The following is a 17,682-nucleotide window of genomic DNA, read 5'->3' on the forward strand; positions in this document are numbered from 1 at the left end:
ATTAGTATCATTGGTATCATAGATTAACTGATAATACTTATGATCAGCTTTTTAGGTGTTTGTGTGTTGGTGTGTAGATGTGTGGGTGTTTGCTGCAGTGCACCAAATATGACTTAACAACACACATTTATTAAACTGTGTGTTGATGAGGCGTGTACTACAGCTTGCAAAAGTACACACATACACATGCATACATACTTTAGCCATAGCTTGTACTTTGTTAAGGTACTGTGCGTTATTTGTCTGAATCATTTGACATGAAGCAGCAGTAGTGTAAGCACTTTCCCTTTTTTTTTTTTGTTTTTTTGTTTTTTGTTTTTAATCTAATTCTCCCTTTCTTGTCCCTCTCTGTCTTCTCTAAGTGTAAACATGTACGTATATATCAATCTCTCGCTCTCTCTCTTTGGTTGTAGGTATGCTTCACTGACTACACAACTCCTTTGCTTATCTACACAGAGCAGGCTGCACAGTCAGTAGCTGTGTGCATGTGCATGTGTTAGTGTGTGTGTGTGTGTGTGTGTGTGTGTGACCAGATATAGCGGCAGGAACAGTGGATTTTGGACAGCAGGGTCTGGACGAGGCTTTTTTTCACAAGACAGAATCATCAATGAGACACACACACACACACACACACACACACACACACACACATTAAACGGTGCAGTGAGTGTATATTATAGTGCTTACTCCTCACAGAGGGGGACATTTTGGGGGGTCAGTTAAGATGTGGCTCACAGTGAGAGTTGAGTGGCTTGTCTTAAAAAGCACTGGCGCTAAACAGATTTTTATCAGGCACAATTTTCTGCTCGGCGCCACTACTTAAAGAGGAAGTCCAGCAAAAAATAAATAAAAATTGAGCTTTAGGAGCTTTGGGTAGTTTCTCAGGGAAAGAATCACACTAGCAGAAGCTGTGGGGACGTATCTGTATATAAATCAACAAATGCAGCTGAGAAAGTGCTTTGTCTACAAAAATCTAAACAGGCTTCTTACATCCCCCAGACGGCATGTTTAATGGCTCACCAACACTCCAAGCCCAGACCACCTGGACCCACCATTCAACCTTGAACGATTTGTTTCCTCTATGTGTTTACCTGAAATCTGCTAGATTTTTATTCTCTTCTGATTGGCTCACCGACATGTTGTTACGAGTGCACTGGAGAGAACCCTGAGAGAGGAGTTGTAAAACTACACTGAGATGGTTTTTGGTTCTTAAAACCACAAATATATTTTATTATAGATATCAACACTTCAAATGAAACAAAGAAAAATGTTAAATATGGGACCTTTAAGTGCATGTGCACAGTGCACAATGCACATGAGTTAGTTGCATGGGGTGGATATTATGTGTGGGGTTTGTGGTGTGATCCGTGGTTCTACCAGTGGAGAGAAAAATGAAGATCCTTCCAATGAGTAAACCACTGTTACCAACGTTTTTGTTTTTGTTGTTGTTGTTGTTGTTTTTTTTTATATTCTTGGTTTGGTTCTTTGTAGCATGAGCACCTGGTTGACCAGTGAAGTAGCGTCAACCTCCTGCTTGATCCCAGGTTCCTTCAGGTTACAATGTGAACTATATATGAATGTGGATTGCATTCATGTCCCACTCAGTAGCAGCATTTAAAGGAGAAGTTGGGGGATGTTCTATGTTTTTCTTATTAACAACAAAAACGAAACCAAGAGTGAAGTGAACCTACAAACAAGTATTGTGTGTGTATCCAATACTCACAATAGCACTGAAAAACATTTATTTTTCTGTTTAAGTAATATTTTGCTTCAAGCCACAGTGACCTGCAGTTGGAAATTCCTAAGCTTTTAGTTATTTATTTAACTATATATTTGTGACCTGTCATTTAACATTTGTTCAGTAGGAACAAATGGGATTTGCTGACAACAATAAAAATATAGTTGTGGATATTTTTGGAAAATTCTTTTTTTTTTTTTTCCAGGAATAACCACCTCCTTGTTTGCCACAGAAAACTTTTCAGCCAGCGGAAGGAGCTTGGCAAGTCAAAGAGGTTGCGATAAGCTATTTAAGAAGCCATTTATATTTCATTTCAATCAGAGCAAATCCACTCTAATTAAAAAAAAATTCATTGTAAACTACTCAACCTTTACGGGCGACTTCCCATTCCCAATAATCAGGTGAAGTCATTAATGAGCGACCGCTAGCGCTTAATTTCTCTCCTCACTAAGTCCACTCTCTCTTTTGCATTTTTATTTCCTTCGGTAAGAACAGAGCAATAAAACGATAAGAGAAGCTGCCGGGGCGAAAACCTTTAACACTTGGAGTAATTACTTCTCTTTGTGTCTTTCTTTTTAAATTAATTTTAATTACAGGCGTCAGCATTGCCTGTAAATGTCCACTTTCTGCTAATCTAAAGTAATGTGACTGCTAATGAAGAGGGAATTGAATGTGTGGAGCCAAGTGGCCTTTTGGCTTTCAGAAACTCCCCCGCTGGCTCACTTACACAGTGGTCAAGGATATGTGGGAAGGTGGACGCACACACACACACATGCACATACACACACAGCTATATTTGAGCACCAAGTTGCTTGAACATCCATTTGGTCAATGCGCTGTCTGTATGATTGGTGTTTAATACTGAAAGGTAAATAATGATTGCTTTAGTCACCTAAAGGTACTGGTGTCATTCAAAAAGCAAAAATGTTAAATCAAAAGCTTGATATAAATTTTGTTCAGCTGTCATGAACTGCTTCATCTGACCTGGGAACAACTCGGGATCCCCCAGGAAGAGCTGGAAAATGTTTCTTGGGAGAGGGACGTCTGAACTACTGCCACTGCGACCCAACCTCAGATAAGCAGGAGAAGATGAATGGATCCTAGTCTTCTTTCTTTTTCATTACAAATATCATATCCTTTAAGAGAAGAAAAATGGTTGTACAATATGCATGATGGATCATCATCATGAAAGCTCTTTTTCTCCCCCTTACTCCAGTCTGGCTTCTTCTTTTTTGTTAATGTGTTGTATAAAAGATTCTATATTTTTTTTTAAAATCCTGTGTTTTATTTGAAGTGTTGATATCCATAAGAATATATATTTGTGGTTTTAAGAGGCAAAAATCATCTCAGTGTAGTTTTACATCTCCTCTCTCAGGCTTTTCTCTGGAGCTAAAAAGATTTCAGGTGAACACTCAGAGAAACCAAATCCTGCAAAGCTGGGCATGAGGTCCAGGTGGTCCAGGTTAGTTGTGACTTTAATTGTGCAAAGTTACAGGTGCGCTGGGCTTGGAGTGTTGCTTGGAGTCAATTACACTATAATTGACTGATGGTGACATCATCATCAGAAGTCCTAACGATTTGTTTTAAGGCTCAGTTTCTTAATACAGACTGTGTGCATTTCTCTGTTGCCTGAGCACTTTTACAGTATTAATATAGAACCTAGAGCTGCTTTATAATAATAAAAAAAACACACGAACATCTACCTTCATACAGTATGGGAGCTTTCATAACTTGAGGTCTGTTCTGTTCCAGTCTGGTCCTACCTTTGTAATTGCTTGTTATAATGTTTCACATTCAGTCTGCAGTTCTGTCACCATAGCAACTTATTTAGAGTTCATACAGGATTGACCCATTGCAAAACACTTTTCACAAGAGTTCAGCTTTCTTACATAAGGAAACATATTATTCTGAAACTTAGAAGGCGTGTGTCCTTTAGTAAAAGGTCAAAGAGGTTTTGCATAGCCAGCTACATGTCTGCAGGTTTATCTCTGTGTAAATTTTGTGTGGTTTTGTTAGTTTTTGTTTGTGTTTTCAACTCTCTTTAAGACCTGCAATTAAACCTAATTCATCCTTCCTTATGTAGCCACTCATCCACTTTATACTCCTTCACAGGGAGTTTTAGTTTCCAATAACTGGTCAACTGTACTTTCACAAGCTTTTACAACAGTGAAATCTTATTTAAAGTTTATGAATGCACAGTACTTGGCAAGTCAAAGAGCCACATATTGAATGTGAGCAAGCAGGTCAAGTTCAGGGTTGAATCAGTCAATTATAGTGTAAAACTCCAGATTTCTAGAATTCTCCATGAATTAAAAATATGTTTTTTCACTTTTATACACTGAAAATCAGAGAGTAAAGTCGATGACCATTATGAAACCTGTTTCTAAATTGCTGGACAGGATCTAACAGTCCAGCATTTGCAGCTGAAATGTGTCCTGATAGCACACATCAAAGTCAATAATCATGAAAAAAAACCAAAAAAAAAAACACCATTTTGTTACAGGGTGGACTGTGATTGGCTTGCCACATCGCTGCAATGCAACACAGTCAGAAAAAAATAGGTCATGGTTCTACTTTCCAGTCCCAAAGCAGCAAGTAATGGTAAAAGTGCTGGTGCACGCCAAGATTTAGAATTTTAAATGTGAGCTAGTGACAGTTTACATTTTGACTAATGGTTTATAATGCATATACAGTACAGTATATTGTGGCCCTGAGAGCACAATGCACTGCAACTTAAGAAAACACATGAAAACAGACAAAGCACATCAAATTCAAATCAGAAAGCATCGCTTCATCAATTCAACAACACGCACAGTGAAAATACTTACACAACCAGACACAATCCAAACCAGACTGACACGCACTTTTTCAATGATTTGTGCTCGTTAATGTATTATTATAATGCATCCCAGCTGGGTTCATCACTGTTTTGTGTGCCTTGTTGTGACTATTTGCGCATGTTGACGTGTTGTCATTGATGAACTGATGTTTTCTGAATCTGTTTGTTTTTTCTGTTTGCGTGTGTTGAGCTCTCAGGGCCACCATACATATCAGTCACAAACATCTGCACTTACGGCTCCTTGAACTTTGTTTTCTCAGTTTAGTCGAACAGTGTAACTGAAGAAGTGGGTGCACTACTGCTCTGTTGCCTTAGTAGAAATCAACACAGTGTAAGTCAAGAGTAGGTTGAGCATCACAGACACCTGTCATAATAATGTCAATTCATCATGAGACACTGATGCAGATAAGACACGAGAATACTAGGAATAAAGTGAGAAAATACAAAGTAATACATAGAGAGTGAGTGGAGAGAGACTGCTTATTAGACAGTTGTGCTTTGTGAACAATTTGTCTTTCAGCAAAAGTGTTGTAGAGCAGATAAAGACATCAGTGACACTTGAGGTGTAAGAGCGCTTAGTGCCCACTGAACAAGAAGTGGTTACAACTGTCTGAGCTCAGACTGGTGTTATATTGTATTTTGCACTTCAGTACTTGTGAGTTGAATTGATTTTTAACATCTGTGTCATTGAGGTTGTATTTAATATTTGTGCCTTTCATTTTCTCGACATTCCAGGTATTTTACACTGATTTATTCTGTTTGACTCATTCCACCAACACAAAATGATTCTAAAAGTGGGGATAATATTTGAACAGGGGCTTTTCCCAACTTCAAAATATATTTTTACACAGAAGATGAAATTTCAAAAGCACATGACCTATGGCAGAATTTCAGCACTGTTTTCAGTATTGTAGCCTGATTTAACAAAAATGAGTGAAAAGATTGCACAGCACACCAGAATAGTTGATATAAATATCACAAATCTGACAGTTATCCCACGCAGTGACTAAAGAAAACGACTACAACACTCTGTTTGCAACTATGCACAGATTATTATGTGACACAACCACACTCACACACACACACACACACACACACACACACACACACACGATGCTGCAGAAACACACTCATACCTCCTTGGTTGATCTTGTTGCCGTCCTCCAATCCGCCATTTTGAGAGATCTCAGAACAGGAGCAAAAATATCCTAAAATGTCCTCCATGCAAGATGAACTCGACAAAACCAAAAACATACTCCACAATTAAATGAAGGAAAAAAAAGGGCGAAACTCCAATGCATGGCTTATGTTTAGGAAAGTTTCCCTTAATACTTTTCATCTACAGTTTAGTTCATTTTCTTTCTGTTTTGAGAGTTTGTGGTGATTTTATCAGTTTTCCGTGGTGACTTGATGAGCTTTGTGGAAACTGTCCCCTCGGGTAGCGGCACTCTGGGCCCATAATAATGTCATCTCGCTCTCTCTCTCCCTCTCCCCTCTCTCCTCCTCCGTCTTTTCACAGATTTGTGTGTGTGATAGAGGCCTCAGCGAGAGACCAAGCGCTAACCTTTACTGCATTGGCTCACACTTAATCCCCTCACCCTGGGGTGACTGCTACACACACACACACACAGTTTCTTGACTCCCTCCCTCTATGTGTCTCCCCAATGATCTTCACACACACACATACACACACAAAGTATAACAAAGCACAACAGTGCACACATGGACACATCCTTAACAACTGCTGCATGTGTGCATGTTTGGATGATTTTTTTCATCATGTTTTTTTCATCTAATTTTGTGTGTGCATGTAATTGACATAATTGTAATGAGATTGTTTGCAGAAAGAGTGTACAGTACTTGTGATGTGGGCACTTATATCTGAGGACACTATCTAGTCCACACATGTCACACAAACTCAAATAAACACAAACTCATTACAGCACAGTTGGACACAGACCCAGAGAACTGTGATGATGTTAAAATTCAGATATGTGTGTTTAGATGTTGATGGCAGTTGTAAGTCTCTGCTTCCATCTACAATGTAAATCACCTGATAAGAAACGACTCCTTCTGCTTTTTCCGCCTTTTCACACGTTCATGTTTCACGTCTGATCTGACGCACACTGTCACAAAAACTCTCAATTATCACATCTTACTATTGGTTCTAAATGTTTATTTATGTAGGCCCTATTCCCTATCATATTATGTGTAGTTGTGTGTCCTTGTTAGACATTTTTTTTCAACTACGTATTAAAAGCAAACTTGAACCTTATTAAACTTTAACTCAAATTTAGGCTTAAACGTAAACTTGAACTTAAAATAATCTTGAATTAAGTCACTTTTACAAATCAGTGTAAACAGCAAAATGTCATGGTAAAGGATAACTATAATGTAATGTAACGTGTGCATGTACATAACTGTGCTAGACTGTCTTTACAGATGCCTGTACACACACACACACACACACACACACAAGCTCAATCCCCATCCTTACACACACATAAAGTGTATTTTGTGGATGACTCACACACACACACACTCAGAGGGTAGTAGTCATGACATTGTCTCTTACAAAACAACAGTGCAATCCACTGCTGGAAGCTTGGACATGAATACACACACTGGCTCAGAAACTCACACAGTGTCTCTCTCTCTGTCTCTCTCTCTCTCTCTCTCTCTCTCTCTCACACACACACACACACACACACACTCCTTGATACTGTCAATAGGAGGGCGGGTACAGCAAGTGGGGAGCCGGACCCCTCTGTGGAGATTTGGATTATGGGATAGCAGCGTGATGCAGGGGGAAAAAAAAGAAGAGGGAGGTGTGAATGATGGAAGGGAGAAAGAAAGGAGATGAAGGAATCAAGAAATGAAAAACAGAGAAGGTGGAAAAAGAATGAAGGGAGGAAAGAAGGAAAGAAGGAAAGAAGGGAGAAGTAAAGGACAAAATGAAGGAAGGATAGAAAGGTAGGATGGAGTTAGAAATTAGTAAAACAAGTAAATGTGGAATAAGGGAAGTAGAGAATGTATGAGAAGAGGAAAAGAAGAAAATGGAAGAGAGGAATTATGGATGAAGGAAGGAAGGAGGGGAAGTGTGAAAAGGAGAAAGGAATAAAAAATTACAGAGAAGGAAAAGGAAGGGCAGAGAAAAGGTGAAGGAGAGGAAAGATATAAAGCAAGGGTGGAAGGATGGAAAGAAGAGGCAGAGTGAAGAAAAAGGGGATGAATAAAATCAAATTGACTTACTATTTGCTGTTTTCCACTCCTTCACTTCAGAGGTGACTGATTGAAAGATGGAAGCAGCAGCAGGGGAGGAGAGCTGTGGAGAGAGAGCAGGAGTCAGGTGAGGTCACTCGTCTCTCAGTGGAAGAGTTTTGTGGAATTTCTTTCATTCTAAATACAGGAAACAGGGAAGCAGAAATTTTACTTCTTTACTTGTTTTCACTGTAATAGAATATGTGATAAAGCAATAGAAAGGCGATTGTTGGATGCTCTGAGAAAACCTGTTTTTATGTCAGAGGATGATGATGATGATGTTGATGATGATTCAGTGACTGGAAACTGTGCTGGAGAGAGGAGAGAACAACATAGAATGCAGCTTTATGAAGCCAGTGTGCAAACTCCTAACTCATTCTGTGTCTTGCTATCAGTGACACATGTTGAAGAGCTGTTTCACTTCACACACTCACACATACACAGGCTCATAAATAAACAGTGACACTCTCATAACACACACACTCTCTTAAGCTTCGCACAGTGCATATATATGTCTCTGAAGTACATATGAGTGCATAATATGACACTGCATGTGCGTATGTTTTTGTTGTACAGTATAGCAGAGACCATCCTACCCACAGCAGCTCTCTAGCACCATCTACTGATCCACACACTATGGAAGACATGCTGAGAAACCACCACAGCAACACCCAACCCTCCCATTACTGCCTCCCATTAGGAAGAGCGGATGAAAGAGATGTTGTAGGAGACATGAAAGAAAAGAAGACAGGAGGTAAACACAGAGCAGAGACAAAAGAAATATATCTGCATGTGTATATGGCTGGAAATAAAACTGCAAAATAATTGGTAACGGGAAGAAGGTTATGGCAACAAAAAAAATAAAGGTCAAAATTAAATGCTCATTATTCAGTTTATTAATTATTATAAAATTTCAATTAAGTGTATTCACTGGGGCATACATTTTTATTCACATATACAAGTGTCTACACATTCCAACCGTCCCCTACAAATATCTGCTATGAAGTTCATATAAAAAGCCTAAAAACCAAATTGTTTCAAACATGTAAATTTATTGTTTAGATCTAGGGATTTTTGTTTTATTTTACATCACAAAAAGGTTAATTACACCAAACTCATTGCATTTTATTTCTTAGGTTGGTTAACTGCCTGGTTGGTTAAGTTTGTCAATGTATGAATAATGTTGAAACACTAATGGTTATCTGCTTTAGAACTAGTTTAAAGTAAAAAATAAATAGATAAATAAATAATTTAAGTGACACTTTGACAATGAATTGACATTAATTGTTTTCCACTTTGTTTTTGTTTTTTTTGTTTGTTTGTTTTTTTAATGAAGGTCCTCTGTTTTATTAGTAATATACAAGTTAATGCCTACAAATAAGAACATGTACTGCTGGTAATAATTTAAATTTACTAAATTCTAGTAAAAGTTGGTAATTAATTCAGTTTGTTATAAAATTAAACTAAGTTAATAAAATCAAAATGAAATGAATGAAATAATGGTTGAAGCAATGAAGGTACTGCAATCCTACCAACTGTGCTCTGTGTGTGTGTCTGTGTGTGTGTGTGTGTGTGTGTGTGTGTGCAGCTGGTAGAAATTGATTTTTTTTTATATTTTAAGGGAATCAGTGCAGTTCTGTGGTATTTAAAGACAATTATAATCAGGTGGAAATAACAGTGAACATTTCATTATTATTTTTTAATTATTCCAATCTTATCAACAGATTATTGATTTCTTGCCTCTTCAGGGTCATGTGAGGATAGAGGCTGCTCCAGCATACATTGTGGCAACACAGACACACACACACACACACACACACACACACACAGTCTGAGCACTTTACAGCTCACTGTGAGCTGGAGGAAGAACAACATGCACGCTACTCTCAGAGGGCTACTGTTTCAAATAAAACCTGGAGCACTTGAGTGTGATTCATCTGTGGTGAATACCAGTCTTGTTCATAATTCTTCATTACACTTACACTTAACAACTCGTGATACTCAGTATTCACTCACTGGAGAGGACGGATCCTCTTCTGTCATTCTTCCTGAGGTTTCTCTCTTTTTTAAAATTAGATTTTTTTTTTCATATCTGTGTCCAGGGTCTAAGGAAACAAGGCTGTATACATGACAAAAAATAATAATAAATACAAATATGAACTATTAATATAATTATTATTATTCTCATCTCTCAACTGGGTCTCAAGCCTCAACTGGGTTATAGACTCATTTAGGTTTAAATATGAACATATTTTCATATTAAATTAAATAACTAGCAAAATAGGATACACTTAGTCTGTTCTTATTACTTCACAAGACAAAAGCACTGTATATCATGACTTCTAATAATAGAAATAAAATATATATATTTGAATTATTTTATTTATTTATCACAGAAAGTGCTACATATTGCCAGAGAGTAAAAAGTGTAAATTAGTTTAACATTAGTTTTCACTTTAGTGGAGAATTCTGACATTGCAGCAGGTCATAGTGTATGTTTTCAGCTGGCCTAAATTTTAGCAAGAGTTGTGAGTCTGTGTCATGTTTCCTAATTTGATCTCTGATGTTTTTATAAGAATCAGTTTAGCTGAAATACTTACCACAGTAGGAGAGAACCACACCAGCATCTTGAATCAACAAACATTCTTCTAATTCTTAAGCCTGTAGTATGTCCACAGTTTATGATCTTTAGCTTTCTCTTTAATAATGGCACACTGAATTGAACTGAACCCCATGCTGAGCAGAAGGATGTTACATGAGGATGAATTAACATGAAACAAATTTCTTTCATCCTTTTTCTCAATCCGGACTGCATTTTGAAAGGTGCAACCACCTGGCTGTATCTGTGGCAGCTGATCGTTTTTGTTGCTTGTCATTTGTTATCTGGATATCCTGCAGCAGAATCAGGGTGCTCATCAATCCTCTCACAGACCTGTCAAGTACCTCCAGTCAAGATGACTGGAGGTACTGACAGAGGACAAGACAGAGTAAACACTAACATGGAACACAACATAAGGGAACTCGCTCTTTAGGATTTAGTTATAATTTGCAATGCATTATAAAGAACTGAACAAATATACTGTATGTGGAAGAGGCACTTTCTCATCAGCATTTAATTTACCCAAGTCTGTCAGTAGCCAGTTAATAAAAAGAAAATTAAATGACTGAAATGCCAATTTTGATAATTGATGAAGTAATTTACTTAGTTATTAAAATCATACACTCATTTGTCGGTGGTGGCAATTTCCCAAATTTGCAGATTTGCTGCTTTTCTCTGTTTTAAATTGGACTTTTTCATCTTACAACGGTCAGAGTGGGGGCAGGGACCTATTTATCATTTAAAAAAAACCTATGACATAAAATACAACAATATAAGTATATATTATAAAAAAGAAAGTTAAAATATATAGCGAGATAGATATATACAATTTTGCCAACATTGGGTGGTATGTATCAACTCAGATCAGTGTGACAGGTTGACAGCAAGAGGACCTTAGCTTATCGGGCAAAATAAACAAAAATTTGATGCGCTGTTACTGGCTGTTTACTTTAGACACAGAAATTACATGAACAAAACATTGGTGGATCAATTCCAATCATGTAAAGAACTGGCAGTTGACCACTGCTTCTTCTAATTGCTCCAACACCTGCTTAATAGAAGAAAAATAAGAGGATACATAAGCGTGAGATTTAGCAATTGACATTTCCCCCTCCTCCTCCTCCTCCAACCCCCCCCCCCCTTCCCCATCTGCTACTGTAATTCCAGTCTTCCAAACTCTTCTCTTCCCACTAAGGACCTCCCGTTGGCAGGTGACAGCTCAGTGGATGGGCCCCTTAGCTACCTCCTGGATGTCCTAACAGGGGAGTGGGAGTTGGGAGGGTGGGGGTGGGCGTGGGAGGGGGATACAGTTCGTACAGAGACAAGGGGCACAGTCAAGGGAACTTACCCCTACTCCCCTCACCCCAACCCTGGTGTAATGGTGTGGAGCGAGCCCCTTCACTCCCACTGCTCTACAAGCATCAAAACTATGGACAGAGGCAGGAGTAGTGCCCTGTTCTCAGTTCCACTCTGCTAAACAGTTGCAGGCGTGCCGGGTGTGAGCCAGGCACACACACACACACACACACACACACACACACACACACACACACACACACACACACACACACACACACACACACTGCCACCTCTAGTCAGCCACATTGTGGAAGCACTGCATGAGTTTTAGGAAACACTTTGTATTTGCAGAAGTTGAGTATATAGTGTATTTGTGTGTGTGTGTGTGTGTGTCTGTGTGTGTGTTTGTGTGTGTACATGTGTGAGAGAGAGTCCCTCAGAGCAGGACAAGGTTATAATGACAGACATTTAATCCCTGTGGTTGTCTGGGTTTGAGCTTAAACAAGGAAACAAGTCAAGGTGTATGGTGGACCCCTTCCTACAAGTCTTTACCCGACTGGAATGGCCATCAAATAAAAATCTCTGTCCAAGAAATGCCACCTAGGAAGAAAGCCCCTGTCCCTCCCTGCTGAGAGAGGTCTCTGAGAGGGAGCAAAGGACTTAAAGTTGCGTTAGGCTGAAGCTTGGGGCTGATATTGGCCTTTGATGAAAAAAATCTGTTTGGATCCAGTCTGTGTTGACCGTTTCTGATATGATGGAGGTTCCTGCCTGACCTGAGCACAGGTAGTCATTTCATCCTTATTATTTTTATATCAAATGTTAGAGTGAGGGAAAAAAAGGAAGAAAAAGAAATCATTCCCATGTGGTTGTGTGTGAGGTTTTTACTCCACATTCTGCAGGGAAGCCTGCCTCATGCTGTTGGTATGTCCCTTTTTCCAACCCGGTGTCCCAGGAATTACATCCATATTGGATGTAGCTCACCAGTTAGGTCCAGCTTCAATGTTCTATACACGCTTTAGATCACAAACCTCATTCACACAGACGTTTATACAGCACTTTTTTCCTACACATATAGTGCTTTTCCTACTACACACACACACACACACACACACACACACATACACACACACACACACTGATGATACCGACCTTCCAATTAGCGCATGCCCTGCTCCACCTCCTGAGCCACAGTTTATCAGGCATTTAGTTTTAGAGGCTTTTTATACTCTTAAAATCAAACAGGTAAGAATCACAGAATAGATGATATGTAAAATGTAAAGCAATCACCCAGGGGCCTTTAAAAGGTCATATCAGTCCTACCTGAGTCAAAACAACAGTGCTGAGCTGATGCTGGTAGTGCCAACATTTCTAAAAGAATTTTACAATAAAACTGTCTGAGCATAGTGATTAAACTCGGGGTCAACATCACCTGGTCCTAACTGGAAACAGGTAAAGAGTAAAAAAATAAATAACTACTGATAACAAAATAATAATTTTTCAGTTTGAGTGAATTTGAGTGAATTTGCTTTCTGTAGTCTAATACAAGCAGTGGCTGCTTTTAAAAATCTCTAGCATGCTCACACACAAACACACATCCTTATTAAATAATTAATCCTACTACCAGCCAAATAAGCTCCATCAGTTTCTGTGAGAATGATGAGATGATAATGAAAAATCCAGCTTGCTTCAGCTAAGTTACAGTTGCATGTTATATTCTGTGTTGTAATCTCCAAAAATGCTCATATTGGTTTTTGAAGGCTGATATTTTGGTACAAAAAAAAACAAAAAAAAAACAAAAAAAAAAAACCCAAAAGATGATGATTCTGTGATGAGAGAATAAAACTTTCCAGGGAAAAGCTCCTCCTCCTCAGCAGAGACCAACACAGAGCAAGAGTGCAGACTGCAGCAGGACCTCTTGTCCTGTTGTGGTTGTGATAATACTGCCACCTAGAGGCACATACACACAGGGCAGTCACACTTGAGGGAGGGTGTATGGAGGCCACTTTCACCAAAGGTGAAATGTGGGAAATCACATTTGTTGTAAAATTTTAAAACAGCAGATTCATCCAACATAATCTTTAGTACATAAGAAGTTACCTATCACATTGACGATCTGATACTTGGTCCCTGTGTGTGATGTTGTTACCTTGATTAAATGACAAGTTCCATCATTCATTCAGAAAAAACAGAAGCTTGCTTCAAAAACTCTCTTCCACTGAAACAGCTCATGCACTCTTCAAGGCCCTTCAGCTTTAGAGAACATACACTCTATATAAATATATAGAGTGTATGTTTATCTGAAGTGAACATACATTCCAGCTGAAGCACCTACAAACACTTATATTCAATGATAATAATTTAATGCAGACCTCCGCCTCCCCCTCCTCCTCTGTCTGTGTCTGTGACATGTGTCTCGAATGATCACTTGTGATTGGCTCTCACTTCCCTGCATGTGCCTCATTTTCATTTGTGAAGATTAAATGTGTTATTCTTTAGTTGGCAATTAGCAATGCAGTTCCTGTGCCTCATCTGCCATAAATTAACAGACAAAAGAAGAAAGAAGAAGAAATTAAGACTGGTGCTGCGGTTGAAAAGTCTATTTTGCTTAGGAAGGTTCCTGAGTGAAGTGACCTGGAAGTATCTAAGCAGCAGCCATGATCAGAGGTGTTTGAATTCTCTTAATGATAAGTAAAGGAGCTTCAGTGTTTCCTATCCAAAAAAGTTGGTACAAAAAAAAGCCTAGTGACAGTTCAGTCAGATTATCTCCGCATCCTTGTTGTCTTTTCCTAGGTCCTTATGAATTCTCCCTTGCATCTTCCCTTGATCTCATGACGTTCTCCATCGAGGTCAAGGAAAAGTGGTGAGGAAAGGAGATTATTTTGACTTTTCGACTGCCCCAGTCTATTCCTTGGTGTCATGGCAAACCAAATTGCTCAAGATGTTTGGCACTCTTGTAATATATCTCTGTGGGCTTTTTGAAATGTTCAGACATTGTGTATAGTGTGTACTCCATCCATGAGAGTCCATTTTGCCTGTTGTTGCACTTTAACATGACAGACAGGACACATTCATATAGAGTGGACACTGCTGAAGGATTATGGCTATATACGGCCCAGACCACCTCTGAATGTGGGGTGGGCTATCGGGTTTCATTATGTCTCAATAAGTCTTGGATGTGTTCACTGCTGAACTTTGAGCTGCCCACTTCTGATCTGATCACCTGAAATGCCTGTTATTGCCAGGTGTGAATAGTGCCAAAGACTCCAGAGACTAGATATCCCATGAGGTCACATCACATGACAGAGACATAATGGAGTCATATGGAGTAAGAATGATTTGCTCCTTATAATCAACATGATTCCTTTCTTTCTCACTCTCCGTGTGTCTGAGCACTGTGTAATGACTCTGGTTAATTTCTCTCGGGAGAAACAGTAATAAGTGATCATTGACAAAAGCATTTCTATGGAGACGTTCACATTATGTCTGCCTGGCTGCCTGGCTCAGCACGTCTGTCTATCTGAGCGTCATTTCCGCAATATTTAAAAAGTCTGCACTTTGTGTGTGTGATGTATATCTGTATTCAAACTGATAAAGTGAGGTGGCAAAAAAACAGTTCCAATAAAACTAATACACTGTTACCATAAGGCTGTTTATCGGCTGGGTTATCCATGTAGAAGGCCTGAGTCAGAAATGAGAAGCAGACCAACCAGGTGTTTATGTTTTTGCTACGTGTCTGTGTTTTTAATGTGTTTCTGTCACATCCCCCTGACTGGTGGAGAATCTCACTCCCATGTTTTAAGGTGTATATTAACAAAGTGTCATATAAATCTGATTCTGAACTGTACTGTCAAAAAAAAGAAAAAAGAAAAGAAAAGAATGTTTAAAATTATTACTGTATAGCTATCAATGGTCTGGAGATTGTGTATGTAGTTTAAAGCAAATGTTAAGTTGACCTTAAGTGACTATGATGCGAAATAAAAAAGCTGACAAAAAACAGCCAAAATAGCTCTTTGGGTCGAATTGCATAATTTAAAAAAAAAATGGTGAAAATAAAATTGAAGGTTGGAAGTTTGGAGTTAAGAAAAAAATTGAAAATTGCAACACAATTCTGAAAAGCTCCCTTTATCAGCAGCGTGTTGATCAACAGCGTGTTGATCCAAATCTACTGCAGGTAAGACACTGACTATGCGGTAGATAAGTATCTCACACAAGCCCATGTAAAGTAACCCAAACTACCACTTGCTCTTGAAATGGGTTACAAAACCGTTGTAGACTGGGCCCAGAAAAGTTTAGTAGTAATCGTGACAATTCAGGTTGAGCACTAAAAGAAAGAACATGTCTGACATGCATTTAGCAAACCTGAGGGGATGGACTTCAGGTATACACCACGGTTCCCTTTGAAGGAGTCATGCTGAGTTTGTTCCTGTGACATTTTGAGAGTAACTGAAGGAGACTGCTTCAGTTTTTCACAAGGACTTTTAAGGGGATCTGTCACAGACATGAATGACTGAGCGCCCTCTGTCTACAGTGTTACTCACAGGTGCTCTGGATGTGTCTTGTACCCAGGCTGTGCGCACTTCACATTGTACATAAATCCTTCTCTATAATAATCAATGCAAGACAATATCTCCTTCCTTAATTAAAATTCAAACTAACACCACCATTGCTGGTATTGGCATTGAAGCAGGCTACCCACTGTTGTACACTGTTTATACAATAAATAAGTACAACACTGGGTTTGATTTTCCCACAACAGAGCTTATCAGTGTAGCAGCTAGCCCTCATATCTTAATAACAGTAATAACAGAAAACACATCGCAAGCTAGTTTCAAGTCTGTGCAAGTTGATCGCACACTGATTAAAAATTATAGAAAATGTAAGTTTAGGGTGTTAGAGGTGTTAGGAGAGGAGGTGCTCTCTGAAGAAAGGAGTATTCATGAGATTCTTGAAGATAGAGAGGGACACCCTTGCTTTGATAGACTGTCGTGTGTGCAGGGATGGTGATGACAGACCACATTTATTAGAGGAACACACTGGAGGAGATGGAGCATAAGGTTGAATGATGGAGTTTAAGTAGAAGGTGCAGACCCAGGAGTCACTCTGAAGGCAGCATTAGTGACTTGAATTCGATTCGGGTGGCCTTGAGTAGCCAGTGTAGGTCGATGAATAGTGGAGTAACATGCGATCTCAAAGAGCAGATGGGCTGCCTTATTCTAGACCATCTGTAAGGGTTCCACTGTGCATGAAGGGATGCCTGCCAGAGGGATATCGCAGTAGTCAAGGCCCAAGAGCTGGGTAGCATACTGAGTCCAGGTGCAACAGGCTTGAATCAGGCCTGTTCTATAGTGCAATGCGGCATGACCGTGAGAAGGAGAGCTGGTCATCAAACATGACATCCATGACCTTGGGTGGGGTAAAAGAGGAGGAGACTATTTGATATTTCTTGATTTCACCTTCAGAATTTGTGATGCTTTCCCTCTAAACCCTTCCCATACTCTCAAATAGTCCCTGTTCTATGTCTGCACTCAGCCACAACATTTAAATCACTTGACTTATCAGTAAAGTGATTTGAAACTTATTTTGTATCTTCAATTTTTTTCTATGGCTTTATGGCTTGACTAAGTCAAAAAATACACCTATCAGCCACAACATTAAAACTAGCTATGTGTGTGCTGCTTCTGTGCACTCCTGAAACGTCTGCTCTCTGTCTTTTACTCTCATTCTCTTTTTACTGTGAAGTAACCTGCTCAAAACTCCCCAACAAACAGGTCAGCACCAGGTATGGGGCAAACCAATGACATTATCACTGCCACCTTACAGGCACATTCACTTATGGGTGGATACTCTCCCTTTAATCAGATTAATTCACTCTAGCCTCGCATAACTACAGTGTATATAGTAGTAGTAGTAATAAAGATACGATTAAACCCCCATAATAGAAACCAA

General features: G+C 39.1%; 1 long non-coding RNA gene across 1 annotated transcript in view; it reads right to left on the bottom strand.

The window, feature by feature from the left end:
- Nucleotides 1-17,682, bottom strand: part of LOC139635775 (uncharacterized) — a 184,554-nt gene that overhangs the window by 87,958 nt on the left and 78,914 nt on the right. The window contains exon 2 of the long non-coding RNA XR_011694288.1: nucleotides 7,830-7,902. This is a non-coding gene — a long non-coding RNA (uncharacterized lncRNA). The remainder of the gene's footprint in view (nucleotides 1-7,829; nucleotides 7,903-17,682) is intronic.

Source organism: Trachinotus anak, unplaced genomic scaffold, assembly GCF_046630095.1.
Source record: "Trachinotus anak isolate AG129_WGS33_773 ecotype Australia unplaced genomic scaffold, CSIRO_AGI_Tana_v1 ptg000019l, whole genome shotgun sequence".
NCBI lineage: Eukaryota > Metazoa > Chordata > Actinopteri > Carangiformes > Carangidae > Trachinotus > Trachinotus anak.